This window comes from Rousettus aegyptiacus, unplaced genomic scaffold, assembly GCF_014176215.1.
Source record: "Rousettus aegyptiacus isolate mRouAeg1 unplaced genomic scaffold, mRouAeg1.p scaffold_m13_p_3, whole genome shotgun sequence".
Taxonomy (NCBI): Eukaryota; Metazoa; Chordata; class Mammalia; order Chiroptera; family Pteropodidae; genus Rousettus; species Rousettus aegyptiacus.
Genome location: NW_023416306.1, coordinates 150,644,520 through 150,670,170, shown reverse-complemented (window position 1 = coordinate 150,670,170; position 25,651 = coordinate 150,644,520). Strand labels below are relative to the sequence as shown.

General features: G+C 35.1%; 1 protein-coding gene across 17 annotated transcripts in view; it reads right to left on the bottom strand.

Moving 5' to 3' along the window:
- Positions 1 to 25,651, bottom strand: part of SIPA1L1 (signal induced proliferation associated 1 like 1) — a 317,068-nt gene that overhangs the window by 141,897 nt on the left and 149,520 nt on the right. For 2 of the 17 annotated variants that reach the window (XM_036238982.1, XM_036238985.1), the window contains one exon: positions 24,867 to 24,993. The exons of 14 other annotated variants lie outside the window; for them this stretch is intronic. The gene's annotated coding sequence lies outside the window, so the exon portion shown is untranslated. Of the gene's footprint in view, positions 1 to 8,743; positions 11,651 to 24,866; positions 24,994 to 25,651 lie in introns of those variants that run through there. One more of the 17 variants, XM_016118670.2, reaches the window with a different exon arrangement.

Here is a 25,651-nt window from a genome sequence, read left to right as displayed (position 1 = left end):
TCTCTGTTGAAGTTCTGTTTTGGATGGCGACCTCTCTCTCCTAGAGCTCTCCATCTTCACACACCAATCCAGCCCGGCTGGCCTCCAGGTCTACTGCACAGGCAGCCCCAGAAATAGCCCGTTATCCTCATCCTGGCAGGTCCTTCCCTCCTCTCCTGGGCTGGATCCCATGCTTCCCTGACCTTGTATCTTCCTCTCAGTTTAATTCCTCATTTTGATGGACCATTATATTCGTTCAGCAACTGCCTGAAAATAGGTGGTAATGGCTTTTAGCCCTGGCACAGCTAGCCTTAAACTGACTTGATGATTTGGCTGGGTATAGAACTCTAGGTAGTAAAACATTTACCGTTAGACTTTCTAAGGTATTATTTCACTATCTTCTAGCTTCCACTGTTGGAACTGAAACATCCAATGATATTGGGATTCCTGTTCTTTTATACATTACATGTTCTTTTTCAGGAATTTTTTAGGGTCATCTCTTCAATACTGGAGTGGCTTTTCTGTGAGTCTTTTTTATGGTCCATGTACGAGACACCCAGCGGGCCTTTTCAATAAAAAAAAATACCTCTTTCATTTAAGTAAAATTTATTTCATTTTTTTTTTTTATAATTTCCTTCCCTTTTTCTACCACTTTGTAAATGTTCTATTTACTGGATACTGGATCTCCTGAATAGTTTCTTTTCTCTCTCACCTTCCATTTCTTTTTCTTTTTTACGTACTAGAGAGAATTTTTTGAACTTCATTTTCCAACCAGACTATTTTAGTTTTTCACATGGGCCCTTGTGCTCAACTTTGAAGAAATTTTGTGTTCTGTTTTTTTTTTCCATTAAAAGAAAAATTTTATTCTTGTTTCATGATTGCAATATTTTTGCAATAAAGTTTTCTTTTCATATAGTGTTTATAGTTTCCCAATTTGCTTTTCTTCTGTTTGTGGTAAGCACTGTCTGACATGGAAGGCTTTTTGCTATTGTCTGCTATCGCTGGCTATCGATCCTTCTATATTTAATATCTGTGTGGGGGCAGCGCTTGTTGACTACTAAGCAGACTCTTCTACAGAGGACTGGATAGAAACCCAGTTGGTTTACTTAGGGATACTGGATCGAGGGAAAAATATAATTACGGCTGCCTAGCATCTGTTTAGTCTCTGAGCTCTCTTCCTATATCTAGGGAAATTCTTTGCCTTATATAAAGTCTGTCTTTCAAAATAGAAGCTAAAAATGCCACATCATCTCTTAACCAGCCATTCTTAATATACAGGGTACAGACATGCAACCTGCCCCTTAGCCAGTAAGATACGCACATCCTGGACTCCGAATTGAAAAGCAGTGTCTGGAGAGAGCAGGGGGCAGCGATCCATTTACACAGAAGTTGGTGGGAGCAGCAGTGGCTGCGGTGCATAGCGGCACCCTCGATCAAGTGCTGGTAGTGGCGATGCAAAGCTGAACATCGAGTGGGACATCAAGTGCTCAGGGGCAGCCCCACGCCAGCTTTCTCGGAATCTGAGTGTTGGCTCGGCCTCTCGGCATCCCCTGTTCTTACTCCTTTTCCAAACCTAGTTCTACAGCATTCCCAGTGATTCTGCAAGTCACTAAATACTGTTTCCATAAATTCTTTTCCTGCTTACATCAGAGAGAGGTTTTTCCCTCTATAGTGAGGGGCCCTAAAATGCCACTGTTTGTAGGTCATTTTTAGAATCCACTCAGTTTCTTAAGAGAAGACTGGTTCCATTTCCTGCCTCGCTTCCGGCATTCAAGGCACCAGGCTCAGCAAAAATGTTTCAAATAATTCCTCCCTGTTCCCAGAGCCTTTATCAGTGCTCCAAATTAGGGAAGGGACCCGACTATCTACCTACAACCAGTCCCACTTCTTAGTCCAATCTTCCCAGTTACCTGAGGCTTCTGATTCTGAGCTTGTATGGGGCCAACATTTTCTAGAATCTCTCTGTTAAGACATTCACATTCAGCTCTCTCCGCATCACTTAGTTACAAAACATCCATTTCTCTGCTGACCAAAACCATGCTAATGCTAATCTGCTCCCATTTCTTTTCCTCTTATCTGTCCTTGTATATTTGTATATTTTTAGATTCTTTTAATAACACTGGGGTAGAGCTTGGGGAAGGAAAGGAAATAACTGCAGCACGTATTTAACTGGGGAATACAGTGCTATCTAAACCGAAAACTTCAGTTATAAAATATTTGAAATATGCAAAACTTAGAGATACTTAGTACCCATCATCCGGATTTAATAAATGTTAATATTCTGCCAAATTTGCTTCAGATCACCAATAAATAAAATGTTATAAATACATCTAAATATCAACTTCCAATCCGATTCTTCTCTCAGTCTCTCCAGAGAAACTTCTATCCTAAAGATGCAATGTACCCTCCTCATAAATACTTTTATGTTTACGAAATCTATACAGATGGAATCATTTGGAACACATCCTTTTACAACTTCATTTTTTTCCACAGAAAATTGTCTTTCAAATTTATTCATGATGATACAAAAAGATATAGGTCCTTTATTGCAGCCTCTGTATGTTTTCCATTCTGTGTATATACTAGAGTTTGTCAATTAATCTAGGTTATTTCCAATTTATTGCTATTACAATCATAGAATGGCTATATCTGTCTTATCTTTGGGAACATGTGTAAAAGTCTCTCTAGAAGACTCAAGAATGGGAACTGTTGAAACCTTGAGTTGTAGCATCTTTCAACATTATTAGATACTATCAAAATGCTCTCTAAAGAGGTTTAAATAATTTTACAATCCTATAGTAACAGAAAAAAACAGCATCTGCTGTCACATCTTTGCCATTAAATCATTATCAATATGATGGTATGTTATCTTGTTGCTTGCACCAGCATTCCCATGATAACACGTGACAATTTTAACTTGTTATTGGTCTTATCTTACCTATGTTTTGTCCATTTTTCTCCTAGGTCTTTGTCTTCTTTGTTACTAATTTGCAGGATTTCTTTATTTACCATGGATATTAATCCTTCATTAAACATGTGTGTCTAAATGTATTCTCATATTCTATAGCTTGTCTTTTACCTTTGTTTAAGGTATATTTTCCTATACGTACACTTACATTTTTTTTAACATAGTTAAATTTATCACTCTTCTCCTTTACAGCTTGGAGCACTTTGAATCTTGTTTAACAAACAAACAAACAAACAAACCATTCCCAATATCCAATATCCAATATTATAAAGATGCTTTTCTATATTTTCTTCTAAAAATTTAACAATCTCTCTTTATAATGTCTCCAATTCATCCAGAATTTATTTACAGAAATATAACTTTATTTTTACCATGCTGCCCCATCATTACTTTTTGAATAGCCTCTTCCCATAGAGATTTGTAGTACAATGTCTAAAACATAGTCTCATGCACAAGAAGTTATCTTTCTGTGGTCTCTCCTCTGTTTGCACGGTCTGTTCTCTATGCATTCAAATATCACAGCATTATAATTAATCCAGCTGAATCCATTAATTCTACTTCTTCAATTAATTTTAGTATCATTCTGTCAACTTTCACGGCAAACACTCTTGGTTTTGTTATTCTATTTCTGGATCAAATTTATAAATTAATCTAGGGAATTTTAAATCCTTTATAATATTGAGTCTTCCCATTTGATAATGTATATAGCTGTTTTTTATTTAGATTTTTCTTTCGAATCTTTTAATCCACAAATTATTGCATATCTTTTGTTATATTTACTATGAAGTACATTATAATATTTTGTTATTCTAACTAGGATCATTGATGTAATCATGTTTTTGATATACTGTTGCTAGTAGAATAAAGAGCTATTGATTTTGTTTATTTAGTTCATATCTAGTAATATTACTGACTCATAGTAGCATTAATAGTGTACTGATTCTCTTTAATTTTTCTAGTTGGACAATCAAATCATTTGAGAAATGATAAATTTATCCTTTTGTTGCCTTACTAAGTTGGCTAGTAATTAACATAGCTGAAATTTAAAATATAATGTTATCAAAAACAGGTGCTTTATTCTACTTTGTAAATTTAATTATATATACAAAAACATAAGGTCTTCAGGGCATACAGGGAAACAAAAACAGTTGATTTTGGGGAAGGATTTACTTTTTAATAACTATTTCCTATAGTTTTCAAAAAGCATAATTTTCAAAGTAATGTGCAAGAAAATAAAACATTTTATAATATTAAAAGTAATGAGATCAGTAAGAAATACATGAAAATGACAGATTATTTAAACAACAATTAATCTTAACATATGTGGGTACTTATTTCTGCAATGATAAAGGATTTGTCAGCTAGAAAACCAAATGACTCTACTTCATATAGCCCACCATCTTCACTAAGCATGAATTTAGTAGGATAAAGAAATGGATTATACTGTCAAAAGAATTTTTGAAATTCTATTAATTTTGCCTTGATTATAAAATTAATGAAAGATGGAACCCTCATTAAAACCATGAGGCAGGCCTACTCATATCCTTACCCCAAACAAATTCAAGGTCAACGTAAGTAGGAGCACAGATGAGAAATGACTTCAAAAAAGTGTCTTTTAACACTGGGTCTCTAAGGCCTAATGAGTTAATAAGAAAACAAACAAAAAATAATATCCTGACCCAATTGAAAAAGTTATGTGGGATAAGTAAAGAAAAACTGAGCAAAGAAAGGGAAAATTATAGGAGAAATAAAGTGAATGAGGGACATTAAGGTTAATATGAAAATGGAAGATGCTAGGATAAAAATGAAAATTTCCAAATAGAAACTCCAAAAGAAAAAATATGAATAGAAAAAAAAAAAGAATTTTCTTCAAGAGAGGGTCCACTTCTCCACATTCTCTCCACCAACTTTTAATTTTTGTGAATGTGATTGATGATGTGAAATCCAAGTAGTATTTCTTACAGAGAGAAATGCAGGGAATAATTCACAGGATGAAAGAACAAGATAAAAAGGTACCTGAAACTGGGGAATTAATATATGGAAGAGTACTAACGAACTCTGTGAGAGGAAACAGCACTTGTTTTAAAATGAAGTAAACAGCTATAACGAGTGGATAAAGGGGTGAGGATAGGATAAAAAATAGCAAGAACAAAAATTGCTCATATTCTGAAGTGAAGTACGTGTTGAAACAAATCGGGCCCCTATGCATTAAAAAAAAACTCATAAAAATTAAATCATTTATTCCCAAGAAACCAAAGAAAAGTGAGCCTGGAGTATAGAGAACAAAAAAATGCATCTACCGTATAAGAAAACAAAAGAAAATAATATTGAGGAAGAAAAGAAAAAATATAGATAATTATTCACTGAGCACATAGCATGTCAGGGGCTGTGGAAAACATGCTGAATTATAAAAAGAAAATGACTAGAATTATACACACAGAACAGCAAAAACACATAGGACAAACATCTAAGATTTGCTGTAGAGTTAGGGAAGGCATCACAGAGAAAATCGTTGAGCTGAATCTTGAAAGTAAAACAGGATGAAGCCAGGCTGTAGAGCTGAGAGGAGTAATTCACTAAAAAAGAAGCATGTGTTGTAGCAGAGAGGAATGAATCAAAATTTCCTGCATCTAGAGAATAATAATGGGGTTAAAAATGTGGATGCAACATAGAAACAGGTCACGAGAAATGGTTTATGTTCCAAATCATATTGATATATAAAAGGAAATAAACCATGACCCATACTTCAGAAGTAACTAATTATAATTCTTAAGGATTCATAGCTTTAAAACCATCATACAGGTTCTCAAATTCAAAAGAAAAAAAAAACTTGGCAATAAATTTGAAACAAAAGCAAGTTACTTCAACTTATTGAAAGAAACTCAGGGGTGGGAGGTTTGGCCACGCACCTATTAAAAAATATATGCACTAAGTCTGTAATAAAACTAAAAACAAAATCCAACATGTGGCTTATTGCTTTCAAGATGTATAAACCAAAAGACAGAGAAAATTTTAAATGAGATATTCAACAAAACTGTATTTTTTTTAAAAAAAAAAAAGGAAGCAATATTATTGAGTGTCAAGATTAAAGGAAAAATATCAAACTATGTGTTGTAATAAAATAACATCTTACGTCAAGTAGTAATAAATAAAATCGAGATAAAAACTGAGACATAAAAGGAGAAATCAACCGAAAAGAATCACATTCAATTATTAATTAGACAAATATTTACTGTGTGCCTGCTCCATGCCAATTATTATTCTTGGCACCCAGGTAATGAATGATGGCGACAAAATTCTCTGCCTCCTTTGAACTTACAGTCCAGGGAGAAAGACACACATACAAAACATAAGTACAAATACTTTTCGCATGCTGCAAAGTGCTATAAAGAATAAAGCAAGAAAGGAAAGAATGAGTGCTGGGTATCTCAGTTCTAAAATCGGTTGGGAAGACATAAACTGAGAAGTGAACATTTCTGCCAGGAGCAGGAAGAGGAAAGGAAGCAAGGCAAGCACAGCATCATTCAGACCCAGTGTGCAAATGCAGCAATGACAGAAGGAAACAGGACGGAATTAACAAAACAAAGTAAAGTAAGTAATAGACATTCTGGCCCTAAAAAATGGGGTCAATCTTCTGATTAATTAATTGTCTATGGTATGTATACAAAGCAAAGCTAATGTAAAATATTTTTTAAAAACCTAAATTTTAATCATTTTTTAAAACTCAAATCTACATTCTTGAATCAAACAAAATTCAATTTCTAGGGTGTCCAGTGAAAACAAAATAACAACTATGTATAAAAACAAACTGAAACACAAGAGATTATTTAGGATCCTGAAATTTTTAACCTATTGGATTAAGCAGAAATCATACACTGTAATAAATGTGTAACTTTTAATAAAAACGATAAACTGAGATTTCAACTCACAACTTCAGAAAAGGTCTATGGCCATGCCATTCTGAACAAGCCCTATCCCATCTGATCTCGGTCAGACTTGGATGGGAGACCACCTAGAAGACCAGGTACTGTAGGTGTAAAAATTTAAAAATAAGGGATTGTAAACTGACAAGGTCAACCAAGGGTTGGCTCGTCTAAAAAAGTAAATTAAAAAAAAAATTACTTCAGAAAAGTACAGGAAAATGTAAATAAAATAAGAGTAAAATTTAATAAACTAAAACACACATTCATTGATAAGATGAACACATATAAGAGACAACTCTTTGATAAAAACAGTAAAATCTTTATATCCCTAGAAATCACATAAGTAGAAATTAGAGAGAAGCAAATTGGAGATTAGAATAGATAAACTAGTGAATATTTTTAAAAACGTTTAAATAAATAAGGACATAGGTGATTTCCTATTAAAAACAACAGCACAAGAAGTAGAATAGAAAAGACCAAACTAAAAAGGAAACAGAAAATTATCAATAAAATATTTCCCAATTTAAGAGATACAAAGAGATATGGAAATTCTTTCCAACTTGAAGTTTTAATTTCTTAATTAAATTTAAAAAATCACACTTTATGTGTTACATATGCATAGAAAACATACAATAACTAAAAGAAAATTATAAGATCACTTAGAGGCACAAAGTAGGCATTTAATGAAATTCTATGCAAATTTCTATTAAGAATGGGTTCTACTTTTGATAAAGGTACTTATTTTAAACAACAAAAGTTATTATTATTAAAGATTCTTTAACTCACTATGATCTAAAAACAACTGACAAAAACATAACTACTAGAAAAAATAAGACAAAAGTACCATTATTTTTCTGATATCAAGGACATAATAGTTATTATACTGACCACAGTATTCCCAGGGTCTAACCCATTACAGGGCACATAAACGGAGAAAAATGAATAGTTATTATGAATAGAACATAATTTTTACATAAAGAGTTTACACAAATTGTTCATAAAATATTAATATTAATAGTTGTTTTTTGTGAAGTGACAACTATGGCTAATAAAGGTTCTATCGAGAGAATGTATCACTTAACAACATAAAAAATATATTGTTATTTATAAAAGTAATAATTTGAAAAAAAAAAAAAGCAGGAAGGGTCAAATTCACAAGAGAAAGAAAATACCAAAGAAAATGTTTCAGCTACCACAATAAAAAAAAAATTCAAACAATTCTTTACTACAATCCTATTGGAATGCAATAGGGCTAAATGCTTCAAAAGCTATTAAAATGTGGAATTTTAAAGAAAATAATCTACAACATTAAAAATTAATCTACACAAATAAACATGTAAATTACAGCATTAACAGCAGCATAAAATGGAAGTAAATGTACAACTGGAAAATAGGTAAATTATGACACCAAAGCAAGTTTTTAAATGGCATACTACTACATGAAAAACATTTTATGACATAATGCTAAGCTTAAAAAGTAGAATTTGAATCTGTGTATGTATATAATAACCATTGTCCATGAATTATAAAAATAAATCATCTTTGAGGAATTTTAATCATAAATAAAATTAATCTTCTAAATAGTTACTAAAAATAACTCCCTTTAAAAAGTACGAATTCTACAAACATTTCAAAATTCAATTTTAGAGCATTATGACTAAAGTCTCATTTTTCATCATAATATTAAGAAAGACTAAAAACACAGCATTTGCTGTCCTAATACATGAGTCACCAACAAAAAGGACAGGTTATGACTAGATAAGAACATCTGAAATAAATTTTTTGGGAAAAAATCCTATAATTTATTCCAGAAAATTAAGGAGTAGAAGGCACTGAAAATGCACAAGACTTATCTAGTACATATTATACTCACATATTCAGCAGGTGTGGCAGCAGACACTATCCATTACCCATTCCATATCTATCCCTCCCCAAGTTTTCTCTAACAATAGATTCTCAATTTAGTCAGCCAACTCTGGAGCACTCTGGCACGCATCCTCTATCTTAGCCCCAGGAGATAAATCATGACTTCTCTAAATCAGCCATGGATTCTCGTGCCCCAAGACTAGTGACTGGTCTAGAGATACCCACCTAATCTAGTTCTGAGAAGTAAGCAGGTGACTGTACCATGCAACTTCCTGGCAAACTTTAGCATTCCAGATAAAAAGTAACACACTAGCAAACCCTCTGCCCACAATCTTCTTCCTCCCCATTCTTCCTCCCCCTTCTTCCTTCTGGAGTATAAGAAGCCTAGAAGAACAACAGGCAACTTACATTCATCAGGCCAGCCTGAGCAAAGACACCAATGATGAAAAGGACAAAGATCCAGGGTCCCTTATGGCATCTCTGAGCATGTATACCAGCTCTGGAGTTCTGAATTCTGGGGCTGCTTCTCATGTGAGAAAATAAAACTTTTATTTTGATAAAGTTACTGAAGTGGTTTTCTAATGCTTCTGGCTGATCACATTCCTAACTGATACAGCAAATAAATCTGAAATAGGTAAATGTGATTTTTATTCAAATACTTGCCATTTAATTTTTATCAAGAGTAGGCAATATTTTTATTGAATATATTTAAACGAGAGGTTGTAGGCAGAATAAAAGGAAAAAGAAACAAAAACATGGTAGCTTATGATAGAATCTTTCAGATTTATCTCTAAATTTAGCTCCTACAGTAATCAGAGTCCATTAAAAACATACAAAAATCTTACACATAAAGCATAAATTTGGGATGTTAATGAAGGAGTCTCATTCTCTCCGCCTATGTTTTAATGATTAAGAAAAAGTACTCCACATCAGATATGGCTCAGGAAAATGAAGTGAATCTTCATATAAAAAATAAACATACATAATTCTCCCACTTTAAATGGGAATTGGATTCTTATTTTTTCAAGTTAGAAAACCAGCTTTTGGAAATTTCAGAAATTAAATTTTATACTTGGTAGGAAAAATGCACAAAGCTTTTTAAAATTCTGTTTATAACGATGATTAAGGTTCAAAGTAGTCTAGTGATGAATCAACGGCTAGGTCCAAATCCTTTGGTTTAAAAAAAAAAAAAAGTTCTCTATTACTCTACACTTACTTATCAGGTAAATAAAAAGGTCAAAATATTTCACATGGATATCTCTATAAGATCATTAGTGCCTTAAATGATAGAACCATGAATCTTTTAGAATGTCCGAAAACAATGTTGGTATAAAAATTTTCTTGGGGAAGTTCAATGACACTCGAAAAAAATCTCTATACGGTGAATATTACTAAGAAAAACTTTAAAAACTTTTTAACTTACTATGCTTTTCTCTACAAAAAGTAAAGTTGCAGTTAAGCTTGAGCAGGAAATGAAAATGTTGATATCTGCTGGAAGTTTGCATGCATTCAAATGCTTCAAAATCTAGAGAGGTGAGTTCGATTACTTTGACTCACAAAACAAACTTTCACAAGCAAATCACTTGTGTGTGTGTGTGTGCCAGTTCCACGGCATCCACAGCTTTCGCCAACCTTCCACGCCATTTCTGATTACAGATCGTTAAATAAAAGCATGGGGAGTGGTTCATTGAGACTCTTGATGTATCTTCTCCCAAAACAGAAATCTACCAGAATGCATGCTGGAGCTCTCCATGTGTCCAGTTTCCCACTGTCTCCTAAAAACACCTATTGCTAACAGAAAAGATTAAAAAAAAAATTGCTTCATTTTTAGAAAAGCAAGATTCTCTTCCTAAGAACGGTAAGTGTCTAGCACAGTGCCTGGGACACTTCAGGCAGTCAAGGAAAAGTATTGCTCTTCTCTCTATCTTTCAAGTCTATGCTCTGATAGTCGCTCAATAAATATCTGCATTCAAAAAATATTTGAGGCATCATTCTATGTGCTGAAGCTATTACCCTAAAAATGTTTACATTTAGTGGGAAAACAGACAATGACAAAATAAACATGATCTAATAGCAACATACAGGACTTAGGCTTTGAGTTCAATAAAATATTTTTTAACCTATTCTATCTGGAATGCCACCATCAAGAATATTAATTCTAAAAGCGAATTTTTGGTTTAAAACATGATGAAAGACAACTTATTTCTAATCACAAACCAACACTTTTCATTACCCATGATACAGCTTAGCGGTATCCATTTTCTAGCCTGTTGGAAGTATTTTCATGTCAACTGAGTTACAAATAGTTTAAAAACTAAACTTGTATAAATTAGGAAATTAGTAGTTACCATAAAATAAGCAAGAAATAATATTTCACATCCCATTTTGCAGTCAACTCAATCCTAATGTTATAATCCATAATATTCCTATCATGGAAAATTGAGGTAGGTTTCTTTGTATCGGTTATATCTTTAAAAAGCCGATTTTTCATTTTTGGGCCTTTTAAAACAAAATATGAACTCAAGGACAAGTCAATCATGCCTTTGGTTTAATTTTATTTTATTTTGTTCATTTTCATCCTTTATATTCAATAAGGTACTTTCACAAGGACCCAAGTTTAATAGAACCATAATCATATGAATTAAACAGGCACTCCAGTACTGAATGTCAGAGGAAAGTCAGAACTTAACATGTAGCATAAGTGGTCCCTCTGTGTAGATAAGTATAAAAACAGGACCTGTAGCAGCATCTTTAGTAGCAAAATCCTCCTGGTTGACAAATAGTAGACTTCCTTTCTTACGAAATTAATGCGTGCAAAGGACTTAGCTAAGAATATAATATACATGAATGGAGGATGATTTTCTATGTGTAAAAGCAATGAAAGAAATTGCAAAAGAAAAGGTTGATAGATTTGGTTATGTGAAACTTTTAAAACATCTGTACATCAAAGGCAAACTAAAAACTAATAAGAAAACTACAACAAATACAACATAGGTTTAATATGCTGAATATATACAAAGAGTCACTGAAAATCAAGATAAATGACTCTTAAAAAAATGGGTAAAGAAGTATTAACAACCTACAAAGGCAAACAATACATAATTAGCTAAACATTTGAAAAATGTTTCTATTCAATAAACAAATACTAATGAAAAGGGGTTTTTGGGGGTTGGGTTTGCTTGCATTTTACGAAATGTGCTCAGTGGCTACTGGTTAAACTAGTAATATGTATCAAGAGCCTTTGAAATGTTATATACTTTTACCTCTTTATTTATTCTAACAAGGTCTTAGGAAATAATCCAAAAAACCAAAATTTTATGCAGATGTTTATCACAGCATTACTTATAACGGAAAAGAAAATAACCTAAATGCCTCCAAACTAGGTAAATAATGGACTGTCCAAAATGCATTATTATATACTCATTAAATTATGTTCAAAGTATTTTTAATTACATGAGAGAATACAATGTTAAATTTAGATTTAAAAAAACTGTGTGTGTTAATATGATCTCAATGACGTAAAGAAGAATAAAAAACAAGTAACAGCAGCACATTCACAGTCGGGGGGAATCTCACCAGCAAGAAATGTCCTGGTGTTGGTTATGTTAACAGAGATTATCACTGTTCCCTGTGCGCTCTGCTGTATATCCCACGTTTTCTAAGGCTCTAAGAAAGGGTCTCTACTAAGTTCATCACTAAACTTTCAGCACTGTGCCTGGCACACGGTAGGTCCTTAGAAATATCTGTTGACCAAATTTAAAGCCAAGGAAAATGTAAACATTTAACAGAAAAATTTATACACGCATGCATACATATATACACGTGTGTGTGGATGTGTGTATATGTATATGTACATCCAAAGAGAGTAGCAATATTAAAAATTAAAGAGGAAGAAACTTTCCTGCATTTACGTTGGTATTTATAATATTACGAAAAGCATAATAGTCTGGGTACAGCAGGTAAGGGGAACATGAAAGAAAACATCCAAAACCTGGCCCACCCTCAAAAAAAAAATAATTTGTAAGAATAAAGTCAGAGGACATTATAATTTGTGAACTATTATATTTGTTCTTATCAAAATACGAATGAACAAAAGCACTCATGAGCTCTTTATTAGAAGGTCACCACTGAGGAGTTTTCCTCAAGAATGCAAAGACTGTCTCCTCACGTTTCATACTGGGAGTTAACTGATAAGGAGCTAAAGACTTAAAGCAATAGAAAAAGAGCTACCTTTTGTCACAAGTCTGTAACTCAAAAGCATATATAAATTATTAAACTTTGTCTTTTTAATCGCTGCAATTATCTTTCAGTCTCTGATGTTTAAGTTCCATGGTTTACTTTATGGTCATCCACTTTTAAATTCAATATCATGTCTTCACTCATGCAAAAGGAAACAGTAATATTGTTTAAAAAGAAATGTGATACCTAAACTTCCTGAAATTAATGTTTGAAGGTTTCAGCACAGTGAAACCACGACTGGTCTGAAAATATCAAAAGACATTAATTGTTTAGAAAAAATGCAGTATTTTAAAAAGAATTCTCCAAACTACTCTGTTGAAAGAAACATGTGAGTGCATGTCCCTACAAACCAACAGAAGGAGCCACTGTTCCTACGTATTAGGAGAAAAAACTTTTCCCCCAACTTGATATTAATTCTTGTACATCTCAAGTAATGAGCAGAATGTTCTACTCAGAGAGGCCAAGGCTTAGAGTCAATAACTGGGGGAGGTGATGAATTTCAAATAAAAACCCCAACCTGAAAAATATAAAGGACAACCAGAGCCATCTTTTGCCATTTCCTATGGATATTAAATTACTGGTTCAAAGCATACTACATTTACCAATCTCCAGTATCTCCACGACTAAGGAAATTAGTAACTGAAATTCTTCAACAAACTTTTTCTGATTACTTAATACTTCATGCATAACACTGTACTAAGGTCTCAGATTAAGAAAGCTGATAAGAACTGCATTTATTTGAAACATCAATCAGTTCTATACTAAAAACTAGCGTACAGGCATTTTGATACTTGCTTTCTACATGAAAAAAAATTCTATAAGATGTTATGGAGTCCTAAGCAATTCAGTATGACCTTGGACACACATAAATCTATATAAAATGTGTACAAGCCGAGGAAAAAGGTTCCCTTTCTACAAAGTTGTTACGTTTTCCCTTTTCTCAGAATATCAATTCACAGGTCTGCTCAAATTATGTTAGCTTTCTCCAGAAAAAAAAAAAAAAATGTTCTGAAAAACATGTCTTTCCGACCTTGATGCCCAATTTAAAAAATATTCAATTAAATATCCCATTCAGTTGACTGAGGGGTAAGGAAGAGCTGAAAAAAGAAAAAAGAAGGAAAAGAAAACATTTTTTCCTCTTCTGTCATTACTGTTTTTAACCTCACATGTCTCTCAAAGTGTTTAGCTCCATGGTGATAAGAACAGGCGAAAAATATAGAAACACTGAAAGAACAAATTCCCTCAGAATATTTTAGGGTTTCTACTGCAAAGTTTATGGTGGCATTACAGAGCCATAAGTTGAAAATAGATTCTTATAACTTAGTAATGATGTAAGATCCACAAACTTCCTTTATAATAGTAATTCTAAGTAATTTAAATTTTGTAGGTAATAGAAATTCAACAAATAAAATGCTGACAGCAGATCTCTCACTGCATAATTGGATTTACAGACTTCTGACATCATGCTTAAATGCAGTAAAGCTATACAGACACATTTCATGGATACTAAGTAAGATACATTTGCTTGAAATGAGAAATATATAATCCAATTTCTATTACTGTTTAAACATGTTTAATTCCAGTGAAATCACTAAACAATGCTACATGTCTATTCCATTAGCATTAAGACATGATACGTGGCTTTCTAACTTAATTATCTGAAAACACATTAATCCTTAGTTGGTACTTCCTTTTAAAAATGTGTTCTGTGATGTCACTATAGCGTTATAAAAATAAGCAGAGCTTCGCAATAAGAGAGGCCTTCTGACAGATAACAGACATTATTGGGGTGAAGAAATGGAAAAAAAAAAAAAAACCAGGTTGGAAACTTGGAGAAGTATAGTTCAGGAACATTTACTATCCACAGATGGAGAGAGTCTGCCAAGACACAAGCCAAAGAGCCATGCCACCCCACTGTCCGACAGCTCGGAGAGAAAGGGGCCCCCACAGGAATACTTCAACAAAAAATTATCCTGGAAACTTAACACACTCCGAAATCTTTCGAAATTAATAAAAATTCCATTTGGTAATGAAATACAAGATACATATGAACAAAAAAACCCAGAAGTTTTCAATGAGTTCATTTATTCACGATAAACAAGTTACTACCATCAAGTGTTAAGGAGCTATTAGAGGAGCTTTTTACTCCAAACTACATAGGGCACAGAGCACTAAGGACCACAGTATAATGCTGACTACTATGCTTCTAGCTGGATTTGGAAACTCTGCCCACGGAGATGGCAGGAACACAACTGAGAACGGGTGTGATCACATACAGAGGAATGAAGGAGGGCCAGACCCTATTCCTGGGTGAGTGCACACGAAGAGGAAGAGGCAGCACTGTCGTCCCCTCTAGCAGGCCATCTCTCTGACCACGGACCAAGTGGGATGTTTGTCCCTTCCAGGCAAGTCCAAGGACCCATCTGTTCTTTCAAAGCACTTTCCATGCTTTGTGGTAAGCTCTTTGGGGACAGAGACCAGGTCTCATTAACGTGTATAGCTTCAGACACTGGCACAGTCAGTCACGCAGTTCCTGTTCCATGAATATTTGATATAAGAATAAGAAAATGAGAAAAAGAAAAGCTAGTAAAAGAAGTTATTTTCTTAGAGGTAAAGCCATGAAGAAAAAAATGAACCATTCTTTAGGAAATGAGGCAGAAAACAGAAAAGAATGAGGTTAATACAGTAATATCACAAGCAAAGGAAAGCCCAAGAATATGGAGAACTGTGTACTTGAAAATTAGAAGATCAAAGAGTTCCAGGACTTCAAGGGCAGAAGCCATAGTATAAAAAAGTTAGGTATAAACAATAGGGAAACACTGAATACTTTTTTCCTAAGATCATGAATAAGTCGAGGATGCCATTCTCACCATTTCTAGTTAGCCTTATATTGAAAGTTCTAGCTAGTTCAACAAAGGCAGGAAATTTAAAAAGCTATAATAATGAGAAAGGGAGAAGTAAAACTATATTATGCATAGACATCTATCATGACGATGTATGTCAACAGCCCTGTAAAACACATACGCACAACAGTAGAACTAGCGAGTGAATTTAGAAGTTTTGCAGGTCAATGTACAAAAAGCAATCGTCTGTCTCTAAACTTAGCATTTGAACTGAAAATGAAATTTTAAAATACTACTATTTAAAAGAATGTAAAAATCTAACAAGTCTAATGAAAGATATTGAAAGCTATAAAATACTGCTGAGAGAAATTAAGCATAGAGGCTTGTGGGGAAGACTCAGTATTATCAAAATGTCCATCCATACAAGTTGAAAAATAGGTTCAATGAAATGTCAGTCAAAATCTAGCAGACTTTTATGGGGGAAGTAAAGATTGATGAGTTGATTCTAAAATTTATAAGAAAATGCAAAGGATCCATATTAGTCAAAACAATCATGAAAAACTACAAAGCTAGAAGACTTCATTCTTTGACTTCGAAATTTATAAAGCTATAGTACTCAAGACCATGGGTAACTGGCACAAAAACACTAGAGCAATGGACCAGAAAGGAGCCCACAAACGGAAACACTCACATACTGGCCACTGATTTCAATCAAGACGCCAACTCAGTTCAATAGGAAAAGTCCTTTAAACAAGTAGTACTAGATACACATATAAAAAAAAAACTTCGACAGTTACATATATGACAGTTATTTCATATATAAAAAACTTAAGAATAGGTTATCAACTTCAGCATAAAGGATAAAATCCTAAAGCATCTTTAAGTAAGTAAATATAGGAAAATATATTCCCTATATTGAATAGGCAAAGATTTCTTAGATAATACACAGTAAAGCACTAACCATGAAAAATTATAAATCGGACTTAAAATTAAACTTTCTGCTCAAAAGACATCATTAAATGTGTGTACATACATTTATTATTTAAATGTATGTTTTAATACATATTTGAAATCTTACAAATTAACAATAAGAAGATAATTCAACAACAACTCACAACTTAAAAGACATTGCAAATAAAGATATATGAATGACCAATAAGCAAAAGAAAAGATGCCCCGAATCATTAGTTAACAGGAAAAAGCAAATTAAAATCACAATGAGACATTGTTTCACACTCACCCTGCCAGAGTGGCTAAAAAAGTAAAAACAAACAAACAAACAAACAAACAAACAAAAACCCCTCTAACACCAAATGCTAGTAAAAATGTGGAGCAACTGGAAACTCTTAAATTAAATGGCATAACCATTTTGGAAAACAGTTTGGAAGTTTCTTATACAGTAAAACATACATCTACTCTGTGATCCAACATTTCTAGTCCTAGGTATTTATTTACCCATGAGAAATGAAAATACATGTCCACAAAATGACTTTAATAAGAACGGTTATAGCAGCCTTATTCATAACAGCCAGTAACTAGAAACAAATCTTAAGAACACTTAAGATCTGTGCATTTTATTGCATGTATATCTCAAAAACAAACAAAAACAAAAAACAAAACCAACCTTTAAGCAGAAAGATTAAAGGTTATAAAAAGAGTAATAGGGTAACCCTCCCTTGTGCCCCACTTCTTGATTTCCCCACACTGGAAATAAGAATGACAGGGATCTGAGGGTGGGGTTGAGTGAGAAGATTTGTGCTGGAGAGAGAAAGGGAGCTGAAGGATGTTTATAGGCAAAGAAAAACATGAGGAGATGAGGGGAGGAGAGAAAGGCATAACGTGACTAGAGGATTAATATCTAGAGAAGGCAAGTGGGCCACAAGACAGACAGGACAGAGAGGTTAACTGCGGAAAAGAGTGGCTATCGCAAAGCATAGAGCTCGGTGTGGAGAACAGAGGAAATGCAGGAGCTGGGGTGCTGGAAGGAGGTTTATTATCTAGTACAAAGGTCCCCAATCCCCAGGGCGCAAACCAGTACTGGCTGGTGGCCTGTTAGCAACCAGGTCGCACAGCAGGAGGTGAGTGGTGGACCAGCAAGCGAAGCTTCATCTGTATTTGCAGCCGCTCCCCAGCCGCTCCCCAGCATCACCGCCTCAGCTCCACCTCAGACCATCAGACATTAGATTCTCACAGAAGCACCAGTCACTGGTGCCAAAAAGGTTGGGGACCGCTGCTCCCCAGGTTAGATCCATGGACTTGCCATAAAGTGGTGTTTGACTCCTTCTCCTAAACCTAATAATCAATTACTACTGATTCTTAAGTGTCTTGTACTTCCTTAGTGCCATCCAATGGCAAATGTCCTGACAGAAGAACCTTGAGGTATTACTGTGCAGTGGCTATAATACCAGCCTAAAATAAATGAGAGAATATCTGGCAAAAGACTAGAATCTCTCTTTTGAATGATGTATGCATGGTGTCAACAGGGATTAACTTTTATAGAAAGCATGCAAGGGCCCATCTGTTTCCTGCTTTTTAAATGACTTATTTTGCTACTTTTAACAAATCATTATGCCTTTGGGCCTTTATTTATCCTTCAAATGGAGATGTCACAGACTAATAAACATAAGAATCCTTAAATTAGCCAAACATTCTAAATATGGAACATGCTCTCTAGGGTACTTCACTCACCAACAGGTGGAACTTAACATTTAATAAGTGGTCCAATAAAGGAGCTCATCCGCCTCACAGGCAGCACACTCTCTAGAGGTGGAGATCAGACACTAACCACCTTCCCTGCAGCACGAACAGTCTGCCTGCTCTGGAAGCTACAACTTCCTTTTCTCTGCACATCTGAGTACTCGTTGAAAACATGATTTTACCCTAATTTCGGCCAATTTAAGATGCCTAATAACTGTTAAGTTCGAATACTATCTCTCTTCTGAAGAACTCTAGCCTAACAAGAATTAAAATGTTTTCATCTGGGTGAATCAGTGTTTTCATCACTACCGTATCCTTCTTAGAGAACACGTCACTTCCACGATTAACGGATAAATTTTTTGTCAGCCCCAGCTATCATACTGTACTTTACAAAATCTGAAAGTTCCTTAAAACAAATTCTGAGTCAGCCTGATCACAGCCTTGCACAGAAAATGACTTCGGTATATATTGGAAAGGAAAGGACAGACAGCGTGAGCTCAGCAATGTCCCTCTGGTCAGGCAGTCTCAGCAACACACGCAGTAATCAGCCGATCTCTTCCCCTGAGCAGAACAAGCTGCTGACAACGAGCAATTAGTGTTCCGACACAACTCCAAGAGGCTTGTCAATGTAAACTGTCGGACAGTGACAAAGAATGCCAAGCCTGCCCGATACGGTCTTTTTGGAGCTCCCCCTTAGAGTCAGCTCAGGCTGATGATGAAATGCAAAGGGCATTGGCGAGGTGCTGCTGGGAGCGCAGAAGGAGGGTCAGGCCTGCTTCCAAATGTGGCACGGCACCGTCCCTCTGAATGAGGCGCCCACTCCGATAATATCTGCAGCAGAAGCAGCATCTACCTCTTCACCCACAGGGGCTTGGGGGCTTGACAACAGTTCTGTTGTCTAATTACTCTGGGAGAGAGGAGAAGGAAACGTTATTCCCTCCTCTCAAGTCTCCTTGCAAGTTATACTTTCTGCAGTCCAGGACACACGTCTCTCTGATCACATCGATCCGTACAAATCGAAAAGACTGAGGGCAGAGTTAAATCACCCCTCAAAAGCAGTATTTTATATAAAATACTACAAGTCTGCCAGAGAAACAGTCCTCTCACTGAATAAGAAGTGAGATTAAGACTCTGAAACAGTAATTGCAAAAGCCAGTTATTTTCATGTGGCCAGGAACTCCATGGTCATTGCCAATAGAAATTTACTGCCATACATAAAGGACAGTGACTTCCTTAGTTGTAAATGTTATGAAATAGCAACAACTCATTTAATGCAATATATGCTACAAATTGGTTTCTTCTTCAAAAGGTCCAAGCATTAAAAGCTGGCCTAATCAAGATAAAGCTCTTCCCTGGAAACAGGATTCTCAAAAACCCCCCGGTACTCAGATGGAGGTCATGAACTAAACAGAATATTTACAGTCACCCACTCAAGCAGAGAATAACAGCAATGACAATTCCCTCTCTCATTTATGACACTTTAAAGTTTACTGGCGAGCATTTTTGTGTTCATCATCTCGTTTGGGAATATGGGCCAACCCCGCACAGGACGGCAGGAGCATCCCAGCACCATGGCCTGATAAAGGTAGCAGGAAAAGCAAAGCAGCCCTCTGTCCTTGGAGGAAACAAACTAACAAAATCAAAATAACTGTATCTTCTCTCGTGATGAGAAAGTTAACTATAACGCTATTCTGAGGACCACAGTGTTCTCCCTATTTGAAAGCAACACCCCAAGACTGCATTCAGTGAACATGCCCGATAAAGGGGAGTCAGAAAAAGAAAGTAGGCAACTACTTAAGAAGCCAGACTTTTGCTTTTCTTTCTTTCTTTCCTTTTTGTTTTTGTTTGCTTGTTTTGTTTTGCTTTCAAGCATTCAAACTTATAGGAATGGGCTTACTTTGCTCTTTTATATCCAGAAATACCAGAAAATAGACATAAACTCCAAAGAGCACCATGACACTGTCTCTATTTTATGACAAAAGGAAGAAAGTGAACATGACAATGAAGTTGAGACCTAATCACAAGGACAGAGAGATCTGAAGTAGCAAACTAGAGAAGGCAGAGAAATGCTCGAGTGTCCAGAACACCCACTACCAGACGTGACACATCACTGCCTTCCTTGCTGATGACATCCATGTACCAGGTGAAAGGACTGTCCCTAAGGCAGTGTTGACTAGAGCTGTGGTTTCATATCAGTCTAGGGGACTCCAAGAATCCCAAAGAATAGCAAAAATTCAGGACAATATTTTATTTCAACCAATTTACAGAAGACCGATGGGTCACAAAAATCTAATGTAAGGCTGGCTGGAAATCACTTGGGAACTAAACAACAGTGTACCCTCTTGTTGTGAAACTTAGAAAATAATTTCTCATACTTCTTACACCTCTAGCGAAACAGAGATCCTAGTGTACAAGGGGTAGGGAAGATGATTCGGTTTTTAAAAAAAAAGTACTCAACTTATTTCATAGCTTCCTCATAGAATTATTGAAGGATGAATTCATCTGGTAGAAAATCAGAATGGCTATTTTAAGGAAAGAATGAGCCTGTTTTCTTTTTCCTGCACGTAGTTAACGAGTCAGCAAAACAGTCAAACTTTCTATAAACTGAGCATCTACTATAAAAAGAAAAATCACTGACAAGTTGGCTATTGCTCAAAAACTGCCCTCAGATCCTGGCCAGGAAATGGTAGCTACCTGGTGTGATACAGGTCGACAAAACCAACAACAAAAACAGTTAAAGGAGTAATAGTAGTTAGCAATTTCTCTCTGGTGTTTTATTTTCTACCACAAAGTAGACCACAAATTTCTCACTTCTACTCTTTTTCTCTAATTTTTTTCTCAGATCAGGTCCACCGCTTCATTCTTTATCTGAACTTGATTTCGTTCCAACCCCAACTTAGAACAAAGTCAAACACACATCTCCTTTCTCTTTCTCTCATCAAAAACAGAGAAAAATAGAAGGGGTGGAGATAGCCCACTTTGAAAGAACAAGAATGAGGATTAGGAGACCAGTTGAAAATAACTTACCCAAATCCTTTCCAAAAACAGATTACACTGGATTCTTATCTAACACAAAAAAACCTGTCTAAATGTCTTTGCCTCTGAATAGTAAACTTCACAGACTCAGTAACCCACTGACTGTGTCCTAACTTGGTAAGAGTCCAAGTAGCAAATAAATAAGTTTATTTCTAGCTGTGAATAGTTCACTGCAATAAATCTGAGTACTAAGCAAGAAAACCAACTAATACAAACCGTGACATTGTAGATAAAAAGACAAGGGTTACGAGCTATTCAGCTTGATTATGCAAAATCTAAAACCCATGAAGGTACCCATTAGTAAAACTACAGGAGAGATAGAATACTATATATTAGTGACAATATTTTGTAAACAAATTAAAAATTTGCTTTCGTAAACCATTTAAATACTAAGCTCTCTCAATTTGATGCTTAAAACTAAAAACATATTATGACACCAATGAATCAAAGTTGGAGTGTTTCCTAACACTCAATACAATAATACAAACTTATAAAATAATCCAAAACTTGGCAATATTTGTCTAATGTCATTCAAATCAGTCTCTCCATGGAGGGGATTACTGTCGCAAAAGTGAACTCTGGCAAGCTGCTGCTGTATGGCTAAAGAATCTTCAAAGGCAGTGCTACGTTCTTACATTAACGGCTGCTTACACACGTTCTTTTAAAAATCCTCACTTTCTTCCAGGGGTGGAGTTTCCCAAAGAATTCCAGGCTGAAATCTAAACTAACATAGCGCCAAAACTGAGTGATACCACAAAATGCAGACTTCCTTCAAAACAACTTTGACACTAAATCTTTACTTGGAAGGGAGGACAAAGGACAAAGTTCTCATCATTTGCTCTGTTTACACCACAATGGCTTCGGAACAAGAGACTGTGGGGGTCATTACTGGCCAACTGGTTGAAGTGCATCACTGCTCAGGAAGAATGCCTCTGCTAAGGGGAGACACTTAAAAGAAGCCCACTGGAAGCTAAGAGGGCTGTGGCACACCAAGTTATTTTGAGCCTCAGAGACCGAGGCCCACGAATGCTCAGAAACTATCAAAACATCACAGAGAACAAGTACTTTCAGATCCAAGGGAATGTTTGTTGCTTACTTGAGTCTCTGTAGTGTGATGATTTGAAAACCAAACAATAACTCAAGTTATTATACCCAAGTTATTATAAACTGCAACATGAAATGAAATAATCAAAGATCTAAGTTAAGGCAGAATTCCCTAAGTTCTGCAGTGTTGCACATTAGGTTACGCGGAGCTGCTCCAGCCCCAGGAAGAGCTGAGAGGGGAGGCGCGTCACATGGCTGCGGACAGATACACCATATTAAAAAAAACAATCCAGTAGGGACTCTGTCCTTCAATCATCCCTTGAAAAGTACCATGTGCAGCCTTTGGTTCACTTGACTGTTCTCTATCTTTCTGTCCTGGGAACAGAAGACATTTCTTTTAAAACTATATTATTTTTCTACTCTTCCTATAAAGCAGCTTATTTAAGCTCCTTCACTTAAAAACAATCCTCACACCTACATAGAGAAACACATCTTACACAAGAAAATCTCTGCCTAGAAATCACTAGAAATAAAAGTTAATGAAAAAAGGCCAGAGTCCAGCTTCTCTTTAAAGAGGCTCTCTCCTTATCCTATGATGAAATGGTCACTACCTATAGAAATAAATACTTGCAATTTAGAAGATATTAACTTTAACACATACCATATATAACTATTGAAGAATTTCTGGCTGCTATCACCTTCAGTCCTTTATTAATAATTGGTGTGAGGATTTTTGTAAATGGTGTGCTCTGTGTTCTGTGATAACACATTAGCCAACATTAATAACAACTACTCTGGATAGTAAAATTATAGATAATTTTCATTTTTCATCTTTATGTTTATCTGCTTTCATACATTTTCACAAGTACATATTGTTTTTATACGTTATTATTTTTTTTTTAATTTGCTGGAGGACAGTGTGTTAAAATGAGATTTTCTTGATGTTTCAAACCAGTAAACTGAACGGATGTTATCCCAAAGGATCAGCAAAATACAACTAAAGGATCAAATTACAGCAACAATGAATGCTGGACGTTGGCTGAAACTGTAAACTAATGAGCTCTATACTCTTGCAGAGTGAATGGATATACATACACTGTTGTTTCCATCTTTAAAATGAGGCCACTATGTAATAACAATGGGGACATCATCAAATTTTATGGATGGGGCCAAATATTCACACAAAAATAGAGACAGCTGGTCTATCTTCACACCTTGTTTTGCAGAGCCTTCCAGATTACAGAGGAAGTGCCTAACTCTACAGACCAGACTAACTTCTACTTCATTGATTTAAGAAGAAAGTTGTCTTTTTTTTTTTTTTTTTAAATAAAGGTGGGAAGCTTTCATCAGGATTAGCATTCATTCAAAAAATTGAGATTTCATTTCCAGTTAGAAGGCATCTGCTACTGAAGGATAAGACAGAATCAAACATGAAACTCCTTCAGATATTTTTACACTCATTAAGAACTTCGGAATTCTTAACTGAGGTCTTACAATCACTGTATCCATTAACAAGAGATATCGACTGCCACAGAAAAATAATTTATACAAAGTCATCCAGGAGCCATAAAGTGACATTAAATTTCCTCTAAAGGTAAGCCTTTCACACCCCTGTTTAAGTGTTGGCTAATGACCCAATTATTTACACAATAAGCAAACTAAGGATATAACATTGGGTGATTTGTATTTGGAACTGAAGCAGGGTCTCTCAGCTCTTAATTGCAAAAAGAGCTTAAGTGAAAGGTTAATTGGGTACTAAATAAGTCCTCATGACAAACAGATCACAGTTCTTAGGAACAGGAACTCTTTATAACCACGGCCTAAATCATTAGTACGAAGGTCTTTGTGATTTATATCAGGGAAAGAGCTTAACTAACAACATAATATAAAATTTTATCAAGGGTATTCACTGATATAAAATACTTGACCAGTCAGTTTCTTAGAAACTCACTCTAAAATCTTTCAACTTAACTCGGCAGATGTACTACTAATAATTTTATAATCTGACCAACTGATTTTCAACAACGCCAAAATGAACATGATAATGTCTAATAAACAGCAATGAATGAAGACAACTTAATTCACATGCTTGTGCACATCTACCCACAGACACAGAACAGCAGTTACGCCTGCCTGCAAAACACAAAATTACACAGTGAGCTATGGCTTTCTCCTACTTCCTGTCAAAAGATGCATTCATCTGACATGCCTACTCACATATATTCCAATATGAAAATACACATGTATCCACGTATTAAAAAGTCAACTCACATTACAAGTTGAAAATTTCGTCTTTTTGCTATGAATTGGATAAATCTGCTTGTCTTTTTCTCTTTAGAGCAAAAACAGTAAGATAATAAGTGCTAGGCAGTACCCTTCATGCAGCATCAGAGAAACCCTAAAAGAAAAAAATACTAATTAAAAATTTTGTTTCTGAGCTAAGAATAATCCTCATGTATATTTATTCCTAAATGACCTATAAGTGTCCTCCACTTCAAAATGAACATGATTATTTTAAATTTTTGCTACAAAATGAACTGAAAAGTCAACTTATTATTTAGTAAAGAAAAAAAAAAAAGACTTTCACCCACTTCGTTGCCAGGTGCTGACTAGATCTCCGTAAGTCTGCTGACTCATCATTTTGAGAAAGGAAAGGAAAGGATATCAAAATTCCGTCCTAAATATGAGAAATACTTGATGAGTGGAACAAGTCAGAGGAAGCAAAATGGATACAATATTAACTTCTAGAATTTCCTTCTACCTCAATTGTGCTGTGGGGTTAAACTGAAGCTCCAGGCAGCAAGACAGCCCTCTGGATTTCCCTGTCTGAGAGACATGGTGGGAAAATGAACTGGAGCTGGAAGACAGGAAACAGGTCCCCACCTTGTTCACAAAGAAAAAGATACAGAGTGGAAGAACGTTCTAACACAGACTCACAAAATCGGAACTGCTTACAAATGTCAGATTTTCTACTGCTTTTCATTCCACCTCAGGAAGACATTTGCTTTCACAAATGTATATTTGCCTCTAGGATACTTTCAAACTCAAAGAACAAG